The sequence below is a fragment of the Paramormyrops kingsleyae genome, chromosome 1 (assembly GCF_048594095.1).
Source record: "Paramormyrops kingsleyae isolate MSU_618 chromosome 1, PKINGS_0.4, whole genome shotgun sequence".
Classification (NCBI taxonomy): Eukaryota; Metazoa; Chordata; class Actinopteri; order Osteoglossiformes; family Mormyridae; genus Paramormyrops; species Paramormyrops kingsleyae.
The window spans coordinates 48220924-48244873 of NC_132797.1; the positions used below are offsets into that span (position 1 = coordinate 48220924).

General features: G+C 41.8%; 1 long non-coding RNA gene across 1 annotated transcript; it reads right to left on the bottom strand.

Moving 5' to 3' along the window:
• Nucleotides 1–1105: 1105 nt before the first annotated feature.
• Nucleotides 1106–1693, bottom strand: LOC140578792 (uncharacterized). The gene is made up of 2 exons (XR_011983064.1): nt 1518–1693; nt 1106–1433 (listed from the first exon to the last, which is right to left on the bottom strand). It is a non-coding gene; the product is annotated as an uncharacterized lncRNA (long non-coding RNA).
• Nucleotides 1694–23950: the final 22257 nt, after the last annotated feature.

Here is a 23950-nt window from a genome sequence, read left to right on the forward strand (position 1 = left end):
AGATAGATGACGTGGTAAAAAAACAACAACAAACTGATTAATAAAACAGATTTGTTAAATCACTCAATACACAACCCATGATGATTGTGCTATTTATTATTAAATAATGAATTAATAAAACTACAGTAGTTAGTGAAGTATTTTTCAAGACATGCTTAATGATCCTTAAAGACACGGTAACGTCTGTAATTTATCTACAGTATACCGATCATTGTAGGTACGGAATACAAATGCGGGCTATGTACAGTATTTTACAATACGGTGTATTTTACCTAGTTCCATTTAGTATACTGATAAATACTATTTTGCTGCAAAGTTATGCTCAAAATGTAACTTCTGCTTGGGTTTGTTTTCGTTATATTTTTGATGATGTTTTCGCTGATGTTTTTTTTTTACTTATAGTCAAAAATTGGCATTACAAAGGTAATTAATCTGTCTCTTCTGCCACATCTATTCACAGTTGTGATAAGTGATTAATGCCCCATCAGATTTTTTGATGGGGGAGCATTATGCATGGTTAAATGACAAAAGAAATACTGATCTGTATGGGCAGACATTTGTTCCAGATTGCATGCGCCATTAACACTGGCATTCTTGAGGTCTACGAAATTTTTCGGAACCTTTGGTGGACCACCCCTCACTCCCCACACAATATTTATAATTAGAATTATAATCGAATGAATGTGATATGGAGACACATGAACACACATGTGAAAGTAAGTTTTTTGCGGCGTAATATATTTGGCTGATGGGAAACTGAAATCGCAATTGCCGAATCACGAGAGATGAGGTTGAATTGTATTTCAAATTAAGATATTCCTTAGACCACACTGTTAGAAAAACGTCTCTGTGCTGACTCGAGGTTGAAACCGTGAAACTCGCTTCATTTACAAAACAATAAGTGTTGATCGGCGCTGACGAGGCTGCGAGCAGCTTGTGTGGGGAGTGAGAGGCGGGGGCTCCTTGTGAGGGAGCTTGATTTTTTCAGGGATGCTAGTGTTAAACATGGTTTATTTGTCCAAGGTTGCTAGAGCCTGATTTACTCCTACCAATATAAATTATTTCAATTAAACCCATTTGTCTCAATCACAAATTAAGCCAACGCTGTATGAAAAATGAAGTTTTATTCAAAAAATATAGCTACACTGAAATGAAATGAAAACAATGAAAATGAAAACAAACATCAAGTCCTAGTATAGCCAGCCCGTGACTGTTCAGGGTCAACTTTACGTGGACTTCTCAGTCGTTCGTTGATCTTATTTCTGATCCGGAACCAGTGGTCCGCTGTGAGATCCGGAAATCTCCGCATGACAGTCTCCTGCACCTTGTCTTTTAAATTGTTGGGCAATTTGGCTTTGCCGTTTGTCCCACCCCAGTTTACCTGCTTTGCCCAACTCTGGTAGGCTTCAAATGGGCAGAGCGCCAAAAACACACTGGCCGCATATATATCTGGGCGACGCTCTCCTCGCTGGAGACACTCTTTATAAAATGTCTCCTCCCTTTCAGCAGTCAGAGGCCTGAGAGGCACATCTGGAAGCTGCGTGCCTTTCTTCAGGTTAAGGCTGAGATGGCGGGCTGGGGTGGAGGTTAAAAACGATGGTGACATGCTCAGTTCAGCGTTGCCCTGGTCAGAGTCCGGAGACCCAAATAGGCGACGTCCACAAGAGGAGTGTGGGGAGGGAGAGGTGAGCTGCCGCCGCATTGGAAGAATGGAGGTTCTGTCTTTTTCCAGCTGTTCCAGTCTCTGGGTCACATCCTCCAGCTGCGTCTTTAGGGCCGCACACCCCTCACACGGTCCCACTACCTCGGGTTGGGCCAGCCGTCGTTCGATTTTTGCCAGTCGACTTCGGAGGTCCCCGATCTCAGCAACTAGTGGATTCTTTGGTGATCCCAAGTAAACTAGCGGCGACGAGAGAACGCTAGCCTGCAAAAAAAGATATTATTTAATTATGCTATTCAAAAATATTTAATATCTTCTGAATTATATTTTATACATTATGAAACCAAAGCATAATACTGTACACAATATTAGAGCTTAACATATCTGAACTCACACCCATTATATATTTCATAATGTATTTTAATATACTGTAATATGCAGTACATTAATTCAACTTACCACTCTCTTTTTCACCATTCTTACTTTTCCTCTCATGGTGGGAGTTGCAGGTGTCCTCTGTTTTACCTTTTTGGTTGCTGAGGACGGCATCTGTGTCCAGAGAAACATGAATCAGTCACACATTATGACACCAAAGCATAATACTGTACACAATATTAGGGCTTACGGTAACATACAGTATCTCAACTCACCCAAAAAAAGGGAACAACTTGCTTACCATAGCTGAAACACGTTGTGGTCTCTGTGTCTTGTAGAATGTCGCCGCTTCCATTCTTGTCAGAATTATGGAGTCGATGTAATTCTCTCAAAAAACTTGAGCGCTATTTATTTGTTACCTGGATTGCGATACTGACCAAATACAGCAGAATCCAATTGGTTAGCAACCTGTAAATATTTTAGCCAACCAGAATGAGATGCGCCCATTTGTGCGCTATTAAATCTTGCGCAGATCAACCACTGCGATTATTCACCTTTTTAACGACTGTATTGTGTTGTGAAGATGCCGCACATCACTCAACTGTGCTCACAACAAATTCGTCAAATGCGGGCCTGTGGAAAATCAGCACAGCAGATACAGCAGCATTTTGCAGGATTGGGGATTAAGGTTTCGCTTCGTGTTGTGCGATATCACTACAAGGAGAGACATCCTCGACGTTCTTATCCAAAGACACTACACCAGTAAGTAATAAAAAGAATGAGCAAATACTGAACAAGTGTGTGATACTGTTATTCATAGAACAAGTTATGTTTGTTTTTGTCTAATGGTTATCTCTGATTTCTGTAGCAATATCCTGAAGGCTATTGACGACATGACCCTGGCTAATGATGAGATGACCGCCCGGCAAGTGCAGCAGAAAGTTTTGAAAGACTTCGGCGTTCATCTGAGTATCACCAGTGTTCGCCGAGCTCGTAGAAAACTTGGGTGGACGTTTGGAATGACTCGTTTCACCCCAATGATGAGAGACCGCAGTAAGGAGGTACGGCTAAACCAAGCTCTTCAGTGGATGGAGTCGGGGGAGATATGGGGTGATGTGTTGTTTACAGACGAAACAACAGTAGCTCTGGAGCACTATTCAATTCAATTGAATTTTATTTATATAGCGCATTATCACAACATTACATTGTCTCAATGCGCTTTACATTTCTGCCTCGTAAGGACCCCCCATTGAGTAAGCCAAAGGCAACGGTGGCAAGGAAAAACTCCCTAAGAGGAAGAAACCTTGGGAGGAACCAGACCCAAAGGGGGAGCCCATCCTCCAGGGGCCGGCAGATGAGTCAAACAAACAAGATGATATGACTAAGCTAATACAGACAAGATGAAATGACTAAGCTAATACAGGGGTTGAAATATATGTCTCAATGCAGCGGCCGACCGGTGCAGGCACGTGGTGCTTGATGCACGATGGCAGGATTAATAGACACACAGCCGCAGGATGGATGGCGAGGCATCGTGTTGAGCCAAGGGCAGGCAGGTTGGAGGGTAGTTGCCGGAGGTGGAGGTAGTTGTCTTGCAGGCCGCAGAGGCATAAACTCTTCAACGACATTGTGCTCCATGGAGCACACCCCAGAAGGGGTGAGGGAGGAAGTAAGAATAATTGTGTATTAGCCAGAGTTGAGGAAATCAGAGGCAGTGCAAGCAAAATGATCGAGTGCAATATTCGTCTAGGCTCCGGCAGATCTGAGTATAGCAGCATGAGAAAGAGGGAGAGACAGGCGGGAACACAGGCATGGGGACTCCCTGAACATCAGCACTCTAGTGTAGAGCCAGAGTGACAGCACTGACGCCTCAGTTTATCCAAAGCCAATGACACCGATCCCCACCCAGCTCATCACCTCATACTGTTAGTCTGACTGGGAGTGAGGGACTAGCTGGAACCAGAACTAGGTTTCCTATACGCTAAGCTATACAAGTGCGTTTTTAATCTAGACTTGAAAAGCGAGAGTGTGCCTGAATCCCGCACATCCGCCGGGAGACCATTCCACAGCTGCGGAGCTCTGTAAGAGAATGCTCTGCAGCCTGCCGTAGCCCTGTCTACTTTAGGAACTAATAGATATCCTGCTCCTTGTGAACGAAGCAGGCGAGAAGGGTTGTAAGGGACCAGAAGATCATTGAGATATTGTGGTGCAAGGCCATTCAGAGTTTTGTAAGTCAATAGTAATAATTTGTAGTCAATCCTACACTTGACCGGTAGCCAGTGCAGGGAAGACAGGATAGGGCTAATGTGATCAAATTTTTTAGTTTTTGTTAGAACTCTGGCAGCTGCATTTTGTACTAACTGAAGTTTATGTAGGGATCCAGATGGACAACCCGAAAGGAGGGCATTGCAGTAGTCCAATCTAGAAGTTATAAAGGCATGTATTAGTTTTTCTGCATCTTGAAAGGACAGCAACTTCCGAAGCTTGGCTATGTTCCGTAGATGATAAAATGCCGTACTGGTAATGCTATTTATGTGAGCACTGAAGCAGAGGTCGGAGTCTACCAGGACACCAAGATTTCTGACCACTGTTTTAAATTGAGTAGGGAGGCCGCTAGGGTTGGGGTTTACTGTACAAACTTATTGCGGGCCTCCTTAGGACCGATTAAAAGAACCTCAGTTTTTTCAGTATTTAACATGAGGAAATTCCTTGCCATCCAACAACGGATGTCTAGCAGACAGTCGGCTAAAGAAGAGAGCTGGGATGCGTCACTAGGTTTAACAGATATATACAATTGTGTATCATCAGCATAACAATGAAAATTAACACTGTAATTTCTAATTATGTTACCAAGCGGTAGCATATATAGATTGAACAGTAGGGGGCCCAGCACTGATCCCTGCGGGACACCATATCTTACTTTAGTGGCTATGGATGACTCATTGTTTACATGGACAAACTGGTAACGATCAGTTAAATACGAACTAAACCACAGTAGTGCTGTCCCTTTAATGGCAATCAATGTTTCCAACCGGTCCAAAAGAATATTATGGTCTACAGTATCGAATGCTGCAGTTAGATCCAGTAAGAATAATAGCGATATACAGCCACGGTCGGAAGCCATAAGCAAGTCGTTTATCACTTTGACTAAGGCCGTTTCTGTGCTATGATTGGGTCTGAAACCAGACTGATATAGCTCGTTAGCATTATTATCTTGAAGAAAGGAGGACAGCTGGTGAGCAACAACTTTCTCAAGAATTTTAGAAATGAAGGGAAGATTTGAGATGGGTCTATAATTTCCTAAGTCACTAGGTTCAAGATTTGGTTTCTTTAGGATAGGTCTAATAACAGCCATTTTAAAAGATTTAGGAACATATCCAAGACTAAGAGATGAGTTTAACAATGTAGTGCTAATCAGTGGTGCAATTTCCTTAAGTAGATTGGTGGGTATTGGGTCAACAAGGCTAGTAGTGGGTTTGCAAGAGGAAATTAACTGAAGGAGTTCTGTCTGCACTACAGGAGTGAAACATTCCAAGATGTTATCATTAGTACTAATAACACTAGCACTAGCAGAGGATTGGTGGTTGTGTGCAACCGTGGACGTGCTCGTGATGGTATGTCTAATCGTGGTTATTTTATTATTAAAAAACGCAATAAAGGCATCACTACCAAGAGCTTCTGGGACTTGTGAGTTTAACATTGAACGATTCTTTGTTAACCTAGATACAGTTTCAAATAGGAATTTAGGATTGGTTTTGTTATTTTCTATTAGTTTAGAGAGATACATAGACCTAGCAGTCATTAGTGCATGTCTATACTTAGACAGGCTCTCTTTCCAGGCAAATCTAAAAACTTCTAATTTTGTTGACCGCCATTTGCGTTCTAGCTTTCGTGAAGCTTGTTTAAGTTCACGTGTACGGTTAGAGTACCAGGGGGCAGGTTTCTTATCTCTATGTTTTATTTTCTTGAGTGGTGCTACATGATCAAGAGTGGTACGAAACGATTCTACCATGTTGACAGTTACCTGTTCAAGTTCATTTACACATGACACTTCAGAGGTTAGGTTAAAGGACTGTGGGAGCTGTTCCAGAAAAGTTGCAGCGGATAATGAGGCTATGGAACGTCTAGTATCGTACCTCTGGTCTGGGGCCTTAGGGGAGTTATGTTGTATTTGAAATGTTAAAAGGTAATGATCTGAAAGTAGAGGATTCTGAGGGATAATTGATATGTGTTCTACCAGGACACCATGACTAAGAATCAGGTGTAGGAATTTAACAGCTCAAATGGGGGTGGTTTTCCACCAATGTTCAGGGGAATTGATTATGAATTAATTAATGATTAATTCATACACAATTAAATAGGGAATATTAGGTTTGAGTTGTTGTTCCGATATCACAGTCTTTATATTAGTCCCACTTGGTAAAGAGCTGGATGATTTAAGTCCAGAATGTGAATGGAATTCATTCGTTGGTATCACTACTCAGTCTAAGATAGCTGCCCGTCCACCGGGTTAGCTTCTCTCTGTAACCTAGCGACTCAGCTCTTGGCCAAAGAGAGAGTCTCGCGATACTTGAGGACGCGAGTGGGACTTCAAAGCTCAGTAACGGGATTCAGACCAATAAAGTGACTTATTGTAAGCACAGAGAGGGAGATTTAAAATGTGAACAGCATGCGTTTATTCTAATACTACACTAAAACAGGACAAACATTAAACATAACATAATACATACAAACACAATAACGAAATTAAGGAAAATGGATTTACAGTAGGAAACAGTGATCAGCTTTGATTAAATACTGTTCTGCAACAGCAAGCCTAGGATCTAAACAGGCAACCCAGATTTCAGTGTAAATCAGCCGGTACTAGTTGCCTATGAGAGAGATGACGGTGAGTTTACGTGATTGCAGCGGGGATCAGCTTTGTCTTTTGTTGAAACTCGCGGCGAAGAGGCTTCGTAGTTTCGATGGTAGATTTAATCTTCTCCGCGCGTAGTTTCTCCCGCAGTCTTGGATTGGAGGCTTCGCGTTTTCTTCTTCTTTTCTTTGGATGTTTTCTCCTCCTCCTTTTTTTTTTTGATTCTCTGGGTGTGAGGTTTTTATGCCCCATGGGTCCCATGAATATTCATGACCCAGGGTCCAACTCATACCCAATGAGAATTGGTACCTGGATCCGAGGGGCCGGTTGCAGGCTCCCCGAATGTCCCCATAGATTTATGGTGGTCTTTGGCCAACTTTTGTGCTGATTTTAATTAAGTAATTTAGCTTTGGATAGGTTCAATTGTGTAATAATCCGTCCCCGGATTCACATTCGGACATAATTTAGGATGACATCGATACCAAACATGATATTCCACCTTCGATCCAAACCTTTGCTAATTTTCATTGATTAATTTATAATTCCTCTTATGAGGTGCATGCTTATTATTGCCATCAACGTACAGAATACATGGCTAGGTGGCATATCTCACAGCTGTGACAAGTTCAGGTACATTTTACTGAAGCTGTACCCTATTGCATACAGTGTGTCCTAATTAAGGATGGCTTGGGTAACTTTCTTTACTTCAGTAAAAGAACAGTGTTGATTATACATTGCCAAATTATAAAATGTAGCAAATCGGGCTATTAAAAAAAAGGGTTCAGTACACAAGTTTTCACATACATTGCATAGTCTCTTTCAGACAAAGGGAGGCAGAAAAAGAGCGCGAATCTCTGATTTACGACTGTAAGGCATAGATAAGCAACCACATTTCTACCCCTTTCCCCCCCCCTTTTGGTGAGGGGTGGGGGCCTTCCTTAGTTCTGTTAACTAAATAACTATGTGCTCAAACATTTCTACCTACTTGGTTACACCACTTAAACTCATTTCCCCTATTCTCTGAGAGAGGTGTGAGCACATGGTTGGATAACCCCAGTGTTTACCTATCTGTGCATATTAATATATATATATATATATATATATATATGTATATAATTGTCCAAGTGGTGAAGATACAATGGGACATTCATAAGAGGAATAGAAGACAATGGTGACTGACACATACACATCCACCAAGTTTACAGTAATGATGCCAAATAATAGTGAGGATAACACACAATCAAATACACAATAGATGGCATATGATTTTAGCTTTGTCCCACTCCGGAGAGATGCAAGATCTCCCCCCCTTTCCACTATCTGGGTCCTCCGTTTGAGGGCCATAAACATTGGAATGCGGGCTTCGGCTTCCCTGGAGAGGGGCCCTGGGTCAAAGAGGTACGGAGGGAGATCTTGGCATGGCCGACTCACTCCCTCAGCGGCCATAAAATACTGGCTGTGGGGCCTGCGTGATCCTACACAGGTCTAGGGTGTGGTTACAGGCATGAGTTGGCTCAGTTACATTCTGATGTACACCGACAGAGTCAAGAATGGCAGTAAATGCTTTTGTTACTGGATCACTTTCATTTTCCATATGAATATTAAAATCACCTACAATCAAGGCCTTGTCGGTAGTAACCACCAAGCTTGTTAAGAAATCTGCAAATTCCTTAAGGAAATTGCTATAGGGGCCTGGCGGTCTATACACAATGGCAATGGTGATTGGAGGTGTAGAACTACACTTAGATGTGCTTGCAAGATTTAGAATAATAAATTCAAACGTACTAAAGCTATAACCAGTATTTTCACGTACTCCTAGGTCAGTCTTAAATATTGCAGCAACTCCGCCACCTTTGCGATCGGGTCGAGGAGTATGCTTATAGCTATACTCAGCTGGAGTGGATTCATTTAGTGCCAAGAACTCATTCGGTTTTAGCCAAGTCTCAGTAAGACATAGGGCACTAAGATTAGAATCAGTAATGATTTCATTTACGAGCAATGTCTTAGGAGCCAGCGATCTAATGTTCAGGAGTCCAAGTTTTAGGTTTGCATTACACCTACTATCCAGAGTTGAAATAGGTCTAATTTCTCTAAGGTTTGCAAGACACGAACTACGATGGAACTACTATGCCCGACAGAGTTTCCGAAAAAAGGGACATTTGGCTTGCAAACCACAGCCTAAACATCCATTGAAGATCCATGTCTGGGGAATGATTTCAAGATATGGAGCAGGGCCTATTGTAATTTTTGAAGGAATTATGGACAGACAGTTTTTTGAAGATTCCATAATCAAAGCAGCTGCAGGACCATATATAAGAAAATATTTTGGACCGCATCATCGCTTCTTCCAGGATAACGATCCAAAGCACACTGCTGCTGCATCATGCATTGCGGCAGAGGGAATCAACTGGGTGAAGACTCCGCCAGAATCACCGGATTTGAACCCTATCGAGCTTGTCTGGCACTCGATGAAAGACTTCATCCGAAAGGAGGCAAAGCCGGGTACAAAAAAAGAGCTCATTCATGCCATTGAGGCTTTTTGGGAGACAAAAGTCACACAAGACTTCTGCAGTACATTAATCACCGGACTTCATAATGTACTGAGAATGATAGTGAAAAACAATGGGGGGCACAGTGGAAAATGAACTGATGAAGAAATGTAATCCCTACCAGCGCACATACTGTACTGTACACTATAGCTATGTTTGTAAACATGGCTTATTAAAGATGCACTGTTTTGTGGACATGGCAGTTTTGTAATGGTCAGCAAAATAAACACTGTCTACACGGTTTGCGCCGTAATATATTTGGCTGACGGTGGGAAAACTGAAATCGCAATTGCCGAATCACGAGAAATGGGAATTGAACTGTATTTCAAATTACTGTACGATATATTACAACCTGTATTTCATGATTCCTCAGACCACACTCTTAGAAAAACGTCTTTGTGCTCACTCGAGGTTGAAACCGTGAAACTCGCTTCATTTGCAAAACAATAAGTGTTGATCGGCGCTGAGGAGGCTGCGAGCAGCTTGTGTGGGGAGTGAGGGGGGGGGTTCCTTGTGAGGAGAGCTTGATTTTTTCAGGGATGCTAGTGTTAAACATGGTTCCCAAATTTGGCGTTTATAACGATTCAGACAGACTGAATTTAAGAATGTCTCCCATTTTCTGCCCATTGAAGTAGTTGGTTCAAGTAAATGTTTTTTTTTTTCAATACCCCAACAAAATCCCCAACAATTAAAACACGCAAACATGACTTAAAAATGTATTCTTCCAAAAATAGTCAGAGTTAAAACAGTAATTTGTCTAAAACATACAATACAGTACATGTTGCATTTTGCTTAAAGGTCATTAAAATACCCGGATAACACCATCTGCTGATTAGTCTCTATCTGGTTCTTTTATACTAAAATATTATTTTTAAAAAAACTATCAAAGATGCAACAGTTTAAGTCTTTGTTTCCGCCAAACTGTCAGACGTTTTGCAATTCTATGTTCAGAATATAGATCTGACCAAACATCATTCTAGATCTGTTGCACTGTGACGTCATTCCAGCTCCCTCAACAGCTTGTTCAGGCTCCTCCAGTAGCTCCAAAAGGCCAGCCATCACCCGTCTGACCCAAGCCTCCATAGCGGAGCTCTGCTTAAAGAGAACAGGAGAATTTAGTGAAGAAAAAGATACTGTGAATACGCTTTACAGAATATCTAGTTAAGATAAAAAAAGAAAATATACTAATAAACCTATGTAACACAGAGTGTGTAAAATACTGTTTTGGGAAATCTGGAATGTAAATAAACTGCCTGCGCTAATGTTAACCATTGAACTTTGTTAACAGTAGCCACTGACTGTTTGTATTATCGTCTGCATTAAAATAACTGAGAATTTACTTAATGTGCTTTTTATACAAATAAGTTAAGCGATATAACATTCATACTGTATATGAGCAGTATATACACTGTACTGTACAGTATGCGTTGCAAAACTACCATGCAAAAAATGGGAAAAATATAAACCTGGTTATGAGCGTTTAGCTCGCTAGCTCCTGTACAGCTATCCTTATCTTCTGTCCCTCATGAACTACATCACATTATATTCCAGTCACAGAAATAACCTGCAGATTAACTATTACCCAAAGAATAAATAAATGCATTTTCAGAGAGCACAAACACATTTACTGTATGTTTCTCGAGTAGTGCAGTTTTTGTAATAGGGACATTATTAGTATTTTCGAAGCTTTAGCGTCTTTTTGAGGAAAAGAGGAGTGACATTGTATTGTTAGTTTGTGACACTGACAGTAAGCTGTAATGTTAACTACAGACTTGGTAAACAGATCATTAAGTTATCTAAAGTCACATCTGACCGCTGCTGTTGCTGCCAGTGATTTTCGAAACGGCCAATAAAAAACTAAACTGCGAAGTAACCTGTAAACTACCCCAAACAAATTTTATAAAATAAAACACCACTTACCGCGAATAGTCCATTAAGCCGCGATCTTCATTTCTGTAGTGCAGTTTGATAGCGTCAGTTCGGCGGGGGTGGGTGGTTAAAATCACGTGATTGCAACTCAGCGCAGCTAGATTGCTGGCTTGTGTTAACATGTTCTTGAGAACGAAGCTCCATCTAGTGGTGGCACCAGGTAAATGAATAAATAGGCGTGTTTACTGTGAAATCTTGACACGCCTATCTGGCTTGAGAGGGAGGGGGGACTACGCCGTCCATAGGGCAGCCGTACGCCATTCGCACGCCATTCACACGGCCGCGGCTATTTGACGTGGCTCCCTCTGTAATACAGATGGTATGAGGTATGTACCTATGAAGCTGGTATGGCATGTTTGGTATCAAACTGATTGTTAATCACCCCTGATTCCAAATACAACCATAAAAGTGGATGTATCAAAAGTTATAACAGCTTAATGAAAATCATCAGTAAAGGTAGAATCAGTCGGGCCATAAATCCCTAAAGGACTGATACAGACCCCCTTCCGAAAGCCCGCCAAATGGATGGCCAGCCATTGGGCCAGGATTCGAATTCCTGGTCATCCCTATTCATGAACTTTAGACCATAAAAACCTGGACCTCAGAACAAAGGTGCGCAGAGAACAACCAGTAGCAGCGCAGAGAATAACCGCCAGCCCGAAGGAGAACATCAGCCCGGGAGGAGAGAAGCCCACAAGAAGCCCTCCGGTGAAGGCCCAGCTGAACAGAGAACAGCACCCAAGACAAGGCTTCACCAGGAGAGAGAATCCAAAGGGGCTCCACTCCACTGCTTCAAACGCCGCGCCTTCCTGAGTGCCATCGGCTCAGCAGCTCTGCCATCAACTGCCAAGACCCCCCCCCCCTCACTCTTCAACCAAGTAAACCAACTTCCTTTCATTCTAACAACTTAAGCTGTTCTGTTAACCTGCTATAAGACTTTAGGGTCGTGTTTCCACAAACTGTGCTTGCTTTGCAGAACAGTATTTCCCATTTCAGGTTACTCATTTAAATCCGGTCATTGCATTTTCATAATTACATTGTTTGTTTTATTCCGTTATTTCGTGTTTGTTGTTTGTGTTAGGTGTAATGTCTGTCTTATGTCAGTTGTAGTGTTAGCTAGGAATAAATGCATGTCTTTTACACAACTTTAGCCTCCGTCATTGTGTGTCTCATAATAAGTTCCTGCCATTGTGCGATCTTGCTACACGCTCTGAACCTCAAACTCGCCTGAAACATCGCGAGACTCTCTCTCATTGGCCGTGAGGGGAGCTTCGCTACCAATCGTGTACATTACCTGGTGATGCAGCTCGCTGGACGAGCCTTCTAACCCAGGTTACTAAGCGATACTGGTAATTAGTGAATCCCATTTAAGTCTCACATTAACAGACTCACAGGGATACCGCAATTGAGTTTGGAGGAGCCGACCATTCGGCATAACAATTGATTAATAATCAGCATTAAATAATAATTAATTAAACTTTAATTAATTCAAACATATTGGTGGAGAATATTAAAATTTATTTGAGCTAATAATTCCTACACGTCTCATCCCAGGTTACGTAATCATGAATGGTTCACTAATTGAACACATAGTATTGTATATTGACCACATTATGGGAAAAGACTCTAATTCATAAATGAATATATGCAATGACATTTTTATGTTGATTTGGTTGTTTGTTTAATGCAGCACATGTTCCTGGAAGCTATGTTTAATATCAGTCTGCTTCAAACTGTAGAAATCATTGTACAAGACAAAATGGGTTTTGACCTGGTTTGCCCTTGACTCCACTGCGTGAACCAAAGTTTGAAAGACTATAGAGTTCTTACACAGGTTTTTAATAAGACCGCATTTTAGTTATTAATGATTTTTAACAGTTCTTCTCAGGGATTTCAGGTTATGACTGTAAAGACCACAGAATCTTTACAAGGAGCCTGATGGATATTAATGCTATATGACCATAGATACACTCAGTGACCAGTTAATTAAGTACACCTGCGTCTCCAAACAGCGAATCATGCAGCTGTCCTGGAAAATGTATTATGTCATACCATCTGGAGGAGAAACACCAAAATATGGACATGTTGTCACGTAGGCGTGCTGGCGAGCGGAGAAGCAGGCGAGTGGAGCCGAACTTACGGGTAAACAGGGTTTATTTAGGGCAGCAGGGGGGCGAGGGGGGCGTGGCACACACAAGGATCCGACAAGCCGGGCGTGACACATGTCGCATGTAAATGTATTTTGCCACTGACTTAGAGTCATCTACCTTGAAGCAGTTCTTGAGGCAAAAACTGGTCCTGCAAAGTACTAGCTGGGCATATCTAATAAAGTGGCAAAATGCAGAAAAATATTAACTTTATGAATGAAACTTTATGAGCAGAGAAGTGGGATTAGGACAGTTACAGGAGATACACATCAATGCAAATGAATACCAGAATACCAATAATAAAAGAGAATTATGGAAAAAAGAAGAAAGTAATGAAGAACTTAAGTAATCAAGAGTTCACTACACTTCTTATAATACTGTTCCCCATAGTTGCCTGAGAAGCCATTGCTTTTTTTGCATAGCTGGACAGCCAATAATTATCCTCCATTACCTTCCTCATAGTCCATTATTGACCTCATGGTCAGGATGAGAATGCCTCTGAGAAGGCTGGGAGGAAATATAAAGGAATACATTTCTGTGTCATTTCTTAGTCTGGAAGTGCCCAGGCTGTAGAAAGGAGTATGCAAATTATCTCACTTACAATCAATGCCCTTTCTGTATTTAATGTTACATAATTTTAGGAATTTTAGGAATTTTAGGAAGTCATTGAGAAGCACCCAAACTTCCATGTTTTTTGTTAAAGAGCCTTTCAATGTGATCTAAATGTTGGCTAAATAATAGTCAAATCAGTTCCACCTCCAATATAGAAGGACACCAACTTGAGTGTCGCTGATAGTAACTAGAGATGTGTTAGCTGTGTGCTACTTAAAAGCTACAGATTTACTGATAAACTTCAGTTGTTTGCCATCTGATCCTTGGCAAGACCATTAAAATGAAAGCTCAATATGACAATCAAATACCTTTTAAAACATGTCATCTGTATGTGTGGTTGAGAGTGACAGAATTACAATTGCTGAGCACAAAAGCAGCTGCTCTACTCAACCAACTTCCAACAGCTTATCCAGCACACAATCACGAAGGGCTTGGAGCCTGTGCTGAGGAATACAGGACATGTGGAACCTCCATTCCTGGAGAAGTGAGGTACCCACTGCTGTATTGTATGAAAGTCTAGCGTAATGTTCCTTTCAAATACAGTGGTACCTCAGAACTCGAACTTAATCCGTTCAGAACTCCGGATCGAATCCTAAAAAATTCGAGTTGTGATCGAATATTCCCCATAAGAAATAATGGTAAACCAATTGATTGTTTCCCGGCCAAATTTTTTTTTTTAGCAGTTAAACACAAAATGAACCTGATAAAACAAGAAGCATATACTGTACTAAACACATCTAAGCACATTTATCAAAACAGTAATTTGTAAAGTAAGAAAATAAATGTATCCAAACAATGTGTAAAGGTAAAAAAAACAATGTGTCCTGCCCCCATCGTCCGCTCCTTCCGTGTGCCACGCCCCCTCATTAACCCCGTGTGGAATCCCCTTGTGATCAGCTGTTTCTGATTGTTGTCATTAGTCCTCTGTATTTAGTCCGCGTTTCAGTTTGTTTCCCCAGTCATTGTATTGTCCGTTTGCTTTTTGCCTGCCTTACCTGTAATTAAACCCCGTATTACCCGATATGCTGACGTCTGCGCCTTTGTCTCTGTTCCATCCCCGTTTGGCACGACAATATTATTATAATTAAATGTATTAATGGTTTATTGTTAATATTAAATAATTAATAAGAAATCTTTATTTTTAAATGCATTTTATTATATAATAATAATTAGTATTACTGTCTATCATTGTCTAAATGTATTTTTACTATCTAAATATATGTATTCCGCTAGTGTAAACATGCGTGATGCTATCACAGCTAATGGGAGGCTGAGACTAAAGCGTTATCCTTTGTTTCCACTGAGAGATGTGCCGTGTGACTCATTTCTCCGCTCGGACAAGTTATCTTAGGTCGGCGTTCACGGTTTGACTTCTGAGATTCAGATCGAGTTCTAGGTAATTTTTTCTGAAACTGGTTGGTTCGACTTCTAAGAAATTCGAGTTCTAATGAGTTCGAGAACTGAGGTACCACTGTATTATTGGATGGCAAAGTAAGAAAAAAGCTAAACGCTATGGGTTTTTATAATGCACCACAAAACATTACGGATGGATACGACAGATGATCTTTCAGGATGTGGTGCCATGAAAACAGAAACCAAAAGATATGGTACCTGTGATGTGAGGAGTATTTTAATTAAAAAAGTAAAAAATTCTACCATGTATTGGTTGGGAAAAAAAGATATTGATGAAAATGGACCATCATCCATGGTGCTGACACATTTAGGTCATCCTTCTCTTCAGGTCACTGTTTAGAAGCTGTCTTCTGTGAAGAAGGGGGTGGCATTATTTTACTTTTGCCCTTATCCTTTTTGAAGACTGGCATTGGGACTAAAATACTCAGGGCTAGGCTTAAAATACTCAGGGCTATATGGGACCTAACGACACCCATGGGGTAGAGCCGACAGCTGAGGATCTGCCCCGCCCCAATAACCCCCCTGTGACACCCTACATTTATGCTTTCTAAAAAAGGTGCGTTCATCCATATGATACCATTTGTACAACAATACATGTGATTTTAAATGTAATTTTTCTTTTCTATTTTTCTATGAATATGATAGATGTGCATTACAATGCAAGTGATGCCGCACCCTGCCCAGCAGATCCCAGCTGAGCCTTGCCTTTTTCCTACGGTTCACAGCCCGTGTCCAGACGCGCCTGAGCTCTGCTTGTCCCCTGAGGGATTGGAACTCAATCCATCTCCAGAAATTCCCCATCAGTTCCCCAAAGATGCCTGTGCCCAGAGGTCACAGAGCTCAGCCCAACTCTGGGGGTGTTCGAGCTCTGGCTGCCTCTCCAGATCCCCGGCAAGCCGTGTCTTTCCCCTGAGGCCCTGTCTGACATCCGCCCATCTCCAGAGATGCACCTGCTGAGCTCCACCAGCCCCAGTTAGGCTGCCCTACAAGAGCCTTACCTCAGTAAGGCCACCGCCTTCCCACAAGTGCCCTGCTGTGTTGGATCCCAAAGGCCCTGGTTCAGCTCCACTCGTCTCTGGAAGCTCCAGCTCTGCTCGCTGCCTGGTGCCCTGGCTGTGCACTGTTCACAGACTGAGGCCCCTGCCCCAGCATGCTCGTCTCTGGCCCTGAGCCTGGCGCTCCACTAGTCTCCGGATGACCTGGAGTGAGATCCCTTGGATCTGAGTGCCACACTATGGACCCCAGTTCCGATCCAAGTCTCGAGCCAAGCATGTCCCCAAGACCAGGGAGGGCTTGTTTCCCAGGCTCACTACCTTGCTTTCTAGGATCCCTTGGACCCCCTAGCTCAGGCTTGTCCCCTTCTGATTCTATTAAGGTTTTGTCTCAAGATTCTGTCCCGCATTTATTCATCCAAGGCCCATTCCCATAGTTAGTTCATGCTGTAACTCCCCCGTGTTGGTCCTCTCACCCTACCCTGCCTCAGCTCCTGCCCCAGTAACCTATCCCATCTTGTCTCCTCCCAAGCTCATGGTTCCCCCTGGTCTGTATTAGAGGTCGACCGATATATCGGCCGGCCGATATATCGGGCCGATATTTAGCATTTTTTAATGTATCGGCATTGGCCGATATCCGAGTGCACTACGCCGATTTTCAGACAGGCACGTCTGCGGGCAGCCCAGTGTTATTGTTGCTGTGGAACACGTGACCCATGCTGCCTTGTGCAGGACCGCAGCCAGAAGTTTTGGAAGAGTCCTGGGATAAAACGGTAAGGCTTAAATTCTGATCTTTCAATGACCTGTTTATTTAAGTAGTTTGCTATGAAATGTTGCTTTAAAAGAAAACGCGAATTATGCTATTGGGAACTGGGGTAATGATAATGAGCCTTCAACCAACTGTAGCTTACAGGTAACATTAAGGATCATTGATTCTAATAGAGTTCGTTTTGTGCGCTTATTGGTGGGCTCACAGACGTTTTTTAATCGTTAAAAATCATTTTAATTGTTAACATTTTAATTATTACCATATCAGCCCGATGTTATCAGTTATGTTTTTTTTCTTGTGTCGGAGAGTTTCACTCTGTGAGTGTGTGGGGCGGAGCAGGCAGCTCTCAAATACTGCAGCGTGTGTGAGTTGCGTTACTCTGCCCTGATCACAGACAGCGCCGTCCTCGGAGACACAGAGCTGCTAAGAACAATGCATGGCGGAGAAAAGTGTTTGTTCGAAAGCGTGGTTACCATTTACTTGAGCTGATGCTGACAATGGTCCTTCTGTGCAACTTTTTTTCATTTGAGACCGGAGATTCAAACAATTTGTCAGACGTCTAGATAAAAAGTGCATGACTTTGCGCAGTTAGTTTCCTCATTAAACATGTCTATCCTTTATACGGGCTTATACGTAGACAACGTCACAATCACTAGGGGCTTATGTTGTCCTTGCATACAAGGCTGTGCAATATGACAGTTATTTTATTTTATTTTCCGGGATCACTAGATTCTGATTGTGAATTTGTCTTTAAGCTATCTGTCTGCTAACAACAGAAACAACATGTTAGTGTACACTACTCATCATACCATGATGCACTTAGTGTTTTTATTTCTTCTTCAAAATGTATTAGAGTGTAATTGTTTTAATGTGCATGAAATACTGGAATTGTAGAATGAATTGAAGATGAAGGTACTATAATAAAAATTCTAACCTTGCATTTATTCTTCTGTTTTAGTAATTGCTGTCTGATGGCTGAACAAAAATCTAATCCTGTATGGCAGCATTTCACAAAGCCAACACCAGGAAAAGCCAGGTGCAATATCTGCAGCAGACTGGTGAGCTTGGGAGCTGAAGAATGAGTTTGCTGCTAAAGAGATTCTGATGCTGCTATCTTTATTGTTTATAAGTTTAAGTTGTTTATAAGTTGTATTGTGTTTTTGTTATTTAAGTTTATATTTAAATTTACACAAGTCAGTATTCAATAAATGCTAAGTTGAGAAATTTTGTGTATCGTTTGTTATTATTAATGTGATATTTTATCATGCAAATAGAGGGGAAAACGTCCAATTTTCGGCCAAAAAATATCGGCAGCATATATCGGGCATCGGCTGACCCTGACTCCTAAATATCGTCATCGGCTATTGAAAAACCCATATCGGTCGACCTCTAGTCTGTATGTCCCTGGCCCTGGTGACCCTTCCCTTGTCTGCCTTGTGTTGGTCTGTGTGTCAGTTGTGTCCCGCATTCTCTGTCTGGCTTCTTGCCTGTGTTTAGTTCCTGTTAGTGTAATGTTCCTGTCTGAGCATCATATTTGCCCTGGTGTGTACCAAGTGTGTTTCCATGGTGTTCAGTTGTGTTTTTGTCCTGGTCCTTGTTCTCCCTTATCCAACTTTCCTACTCCCTTTGTGGTCTGGTCCTGTCATGTCTGCTGTCTATAGTTCCTTGCCCTGCTCATGTCCTCTACCTGACCCCAATAACAGAATGTATTGTCTTCCCCGGGTCCTGTGACCCACATGAAACTTGTCCCGTCCTGTGTTATCACTCGTCTGCAGTTCTGTCCACGTATGTCAGTATACAGTTGGTCCTGTGTTCTTCCCTGTCTGATGTCTTGCCCTGCCCATTCCAGCCTGTCTTGTTGTTCCCGATATTACCTCCTGCCTCTTCTGTCCCCCGGGTCTTTGCTGTTTGGTTTTTGTTCCTGGCCTCATTTGTGTCCATTTTCCTAACCCTGGAGATGTCTTCTCTGTCCTGGGTTCTGTTTGGTCATATGTCTTAGTATGTTGGTCCCTGGGTCCCTACCCCTGTATTGTCTGGTGCTATGGTACCTTTTCTGTCATTTTACCCTGGTGTTGAATCCCTTTTGTCCTTTGCCCTGCTCGGTGTCTGTAGGTCCTCTCTCTGGTGTACATTGCATGCCCGAAGTGCATGTGTTGGGGGGTGCTGTTCTCTCATCAGTGATGTACAGTACAGGCCAAAAGTTTGAAGTGAAATGGTTTTCCAACAGTCTTGAAGGAGTTCCCAGAGGTGTATAGCACTTGTTGGCCCCTTTGCCTTCACTCTGTGGTCCAGCTCACCCCAAACCATCTCGATTGGGTTCTGGTCCGGTGACTGTGGAGGCCAGGTCATCTGCCGCAGCACTCCATCACTCTCCTTCTTGGTCAAATAGCCCTTACACAGCCTGGAGGTGTGTTTGGGGTCATTGTCCTGTTGAAAAATAAATGATCGTCCAACTAAACGCAAACCCCATTGATAAAGCAAGAAATTCCACTAAATAACCCTGATAAGGCACACCTGTGAAGTGAAAACCATTTCAGGTGACTACCTCTTGAAGCTCATCGAGAGAATGCCAAGAGTGTGCAAAGCAGTAATCAGAGCAAAGGGTGGCTATTTTGAAGAAACTAGAATATAAAACATGTTTTCAGTTATTTCACCTTTTTTATTTCACCTTTTTTGTTAAGTACATAACTCCACATGTGTTCATTCATAGTTTTGATGCCTTCAGTGAGAATCTACCAATGGTCATGAAAATAAAGAAAACACATTGAATGAGAAGGTGTGTCCAAACTTTTGGCCTGTACTGTATATAGTGCCTTCCTGTCTTGAGCTTCCCAGTCCAGTCATTGATTTTGCTGCCTGTGTGTGCTGCCCAGTTTGGCCTGTGTCCTGTGCCCTCACCTGATCCTCCCAACCCTGTTTTGACCCCTCGTGGTCTGTTTCCTTTTGCCCTGCCTGTAATTTCATTTAATAAAGCACCCCTTTGAATTTCCCCACGCCTGCCTTTGCCTCCATTCTTGCCTATAATGTGACAGACTGGAACTTAATAAAGCATTGCTTTGAAGTGATTTTGAGGAAGTGTCTGAGATGTCTGTGCATTCAATGAGGTTGGCAAAAATAAGTAAAACAATAAGACAGCAGAATTTAGAAGACATTAATTCTCATTAAAAATTACCCTAATGACAGGTTACTTATGAGCTAAACTATAATATAATTATTCTCTCTCAAGATAGAGCAAAGGGACTGCTGTTTTAGCTGTGAGGGAAACAGGCAAAAACAAACGTTAATTAATCATCAAACATCCACCTATCCATTCCCTAAGGCTACTTGTCCTATTCAGGTTCACAAGGGATCTAGCATCAGCCTAATATGAAGACTATGATCAGTTCAGTTATGAGGAACTTCAGTTATGAGGAACAGAAGCATAGTGGACAGGCTTTACCAAGTGAAGAATTTTGGACAATGATCCAAGGCCTATAAAAGAATCTGCAGGTGATGGTTGTGTATCGATGACTATTCTCCAGGCCAGGGCCATTGTCGTAGATGCCAGATGGTCTTTTTGATAAATATCCATAGTGGAAATGAGGCAGTGATGAGACTTTGGTATATTTCGGATGGCTGAAGACCAGATGGTCATGCACTATTTGCCCTATGAACACATTATGGATGAATGTATAAATATGTCAGGGTCAGCCCCTGTTGTCTCACTCTGTGTCCCTTCCCCGTTTGGCCAGCAGGCATTGCTGGTCATCCCGTCCTTCATGTTTGTCTTTGAGTTTCCCCTGTTCTGTTGGCCTCATGACTCAACACCTTGAGCGTCCGGTTGTTTTTGTACCATCTGTCCTGTGTTTGAATCCTGCCTCCTGTTTTTGTATTTTGCTCCCTAGTGTTTCAGTTGAGTTTGTCTAGTTATTGTATTTGGTGATTTTGTATATGGTTTTTGGTTTTGTTCCTTGTGCCCTCTGCTTGTGTCTTTACCTGTTTAAATTCCCTAGTGTTGGTTTCTGTTTCCTTGGTTAGTTATTAATTTCCCTGTTTAGTTCCTTTGAGTATTAGTTTCACCTATACCCCGTTTCCCTGGTCTTTGTTAATCAGCCTCACCTGTCCTGTGTTAGTCTCGTTACCCCTTAGTATTTTAGTTCCTGCTTCTGTTCAGTTCCCTAGCGGTTCATTGTTGTCTGTGTGTTGATGTTTGCGATGTGCAATGGTTTTGCTATTTTCAGTGTTTGATGTGTATTCGGTTTTTGTGTTGTAGTCTTAGTTTAATCCCCTTCAGGTTTTGACCCCTCGTGGTCCTTTTTGGTTTTGTAGTGTTTTTCTGTTTTATTTAATAAACCCCTTTTATGTTCCTGGAGCCGCTAGTGGGTCGTCCACCCTTTTTTGTGCCTGTCTGATGCCTCGCTCCCGTGCCCGAGCTGCCCGGCTCCATGACATAAATCTATCAGATTTCTACAAGCATATGAATTCAGATGTTGTAGCATTTGTCAGGACCATTTAGTTCCTGTCTTGGGCAAAGACCATCCAATAGGTTTCCCCATTCTATTGAAAAATTTAATGCTTCACCCCTACAGATTCTGTCTTTACACTCCAAAGCATCAGTGCCCACATGGGGCATACTGTAAGACACATCAGGCAGCAAGCCACCTTTAAGAAGGTATGTTGTCATAATTAAGATTCGGTAAAAGGGAATTTGTCTGCTGTAGATTTTAAGAGGATTCATACATTTGCTTTGTAATGGAACAATTTATGCAATGATGTTTGATTGGTATCATTTACATCAAGGGCATTTTTCACCTCATGCAGTGCATTGAGCCAAGGGATGCAAATTTAAACAAAAATGCCATGTTAGACGGCATTGATTGATTGCTATCAACACAAATAATCTTTTATTTCAAAAACCCTATGGAAGGGAAGGTGTTAGACACATGGCATTTTTTTCTGCTGCGATACAGTAGACTGGAATCCCATCCTAGTTGTCCCCAGCCTCATGCCCTGTGCTTCCTTGGATATACTCCATGCTCACTGTGACCCTTTGTTGGATACTTAGTTAAGGAAAAAGGATGGATTTTAAGTTTTTACAAGAGCTGTGGATGGTGAACCTGTATCTGCCTTGGTTTCTGTGCATACTAATACAAGGAATCCAGAAGGATTCATCTTACAGCTAATTAACAAAAGATCACAAAATGATTTCTTAGAGCACATAACTGGTACAACTTTATCAGTGGCTTCTGATTATGTTCTAGTCTTTTTGTTTCTTGCACTGAATTTATCACTTTTATATTTCTGCCTGGCAACAGCCTCTTTACCTTGATCATTGCTCACAGAGAGCCTTGCCTGGAAGCTTCTACAAAGCACACTGATCATGCCTAAAACAGTGCCACACACTTGGACAGAACTGCAGACGAGTGATAACACAGGACGGGACACGTTTCATGTGGGTCAGAGGACCCGGGGAAGACAAGACAGGCTGTTATTGGGGTCAGGTAGAGGACATGAGCAGGGCAAGGAACTATAGACACAAAGAAACAATCCATCATGCAGATCATGACTTTCCTATTAAAACACAGACAAAAAGGAGGCATCTGAATTACATCCATTATGAACATGGTCTGTTGAAGTCTAACTTGACCAGTACCATGACCCTCCACTGGATAAGCAGAAATGAAAATGAATGAGTGGAAGAATGAATAGATGGACGATTTTTTATTCTTTCTGTTGAAACAGCTATGATGATGTACAAGTTAACCAGCCACTGATTAATCCCTAAGTGGATAACAATCAAGCTGTTCATATTTTCCCAGTAGCAGTGAAAAGCAGGAGACGTAAAACCAACCCAAGAGTCTTGTCTACTGCAGATAAAATTCAGTTCTACATAAATTTGCTTTCATCCTTTGCACACATTTTAGCTAATGTATGAGTCCCCTTGGTGCACTAACAGTTAACCCTGTCACATTACTTGCTAACCACCTGAAGCTAAAAACAGAGCTTTGTATTGTAAGCAGCTTGGTTAATGTTTTAATGGGAGGCTGCTGGCAGAAAGGGCGTTTACACCAATTCCTTAGGTAAATGCGCATTCAGCTTTTATTAGAATATGTAGGTCACCTAATCATCCTCCCTATAATTGGAGAAATAACTCCTACAATGTGAGCAGTCAGGATCTCCTTACTAAAACTGCCTCTGTATGTCACTCAGGCGAGTGCTACACAATGGTGCCGATTAAGAAGAGTTACTAGTTGTAAACAATCTAAAGCACTTTGGACTTCATGAAAAGCACTTTGTAAATGCAAAGCATTATTATTATTACTCACCGAAAACCATCTGTAAGCGTTTCAGGCAGGTCTTTGAGACTCGTGGCCATGGAGTTTCTCTTTTTTCAAGCTGTTCTGACAATGGTTATGCATGCTAAAAAATCTCACAGAGTGCTGCACAACCGCAAATGTACAACCATGGGGCTTGGACCCTGGGGAATACCCGTTAAATAAGAATCAGGCAGACAAAATTAATTTAAATGCTAATATGAATTACCTCCAGTGTCATTGGCACCAATTACATGCATTTGCAAAGAATGGCAAACAATCTGCAAAAAATCACTCAGAAGGGAAATAAAACTTCAGACAAGATAAATAAGGTGTCTCTTAGCATTGAATGAAAA